The sequence below is a fragment of the Ornithodoros turicata genome, unplaced genomic scaffold, assembly GCF_037126465.1.
Source record: "Ornithodoros turicata isolate Travis unplaced genomic scaffold, ASM3712646v1 Chromosome209, whole genome shotgun sequence".
NCBI classification, from domain to species: domain Eukaryota; kingdom Metazoa; phylum Arthropoda; class Arachnida; order Ixodida; family Argasidae; genus Ornithodoros; species Ornithodoros turicata.
The window spans coordinates 84,707-84,999 of NW_026999336.1; positions in this window are offsets into that span (position 1 = coordinate 84,707).

A 293-nucleotide genomic window follows, 5' to 3' on the forward strand; every position below is an offset into this window, starting at 1 on the left:
TTCGGAATGGCGCGGCCGATAACAAGGTCGTCGGGGCAGTACCGTTTGCGATGCTGTTCCGGGAAACAATTTTTCTTTCCCCTTTCGGAGTGAGTTTCTCAGACTTTTCTCCGCGTCTTTTGTATTTCTATCTGCTTTCTTTTTAAACCGCTGCTAAGATGCATGGAGTCAGGAAGCGACTGTTTTGTGTGCAATAAAAAAAAACATTGATATGGGTTCTCCGACGAGTTGGGGGCTATTTTATAAGTGTGCATACTGAAAAAGGGATATGAATATAAAAAAGTGGTGCATCC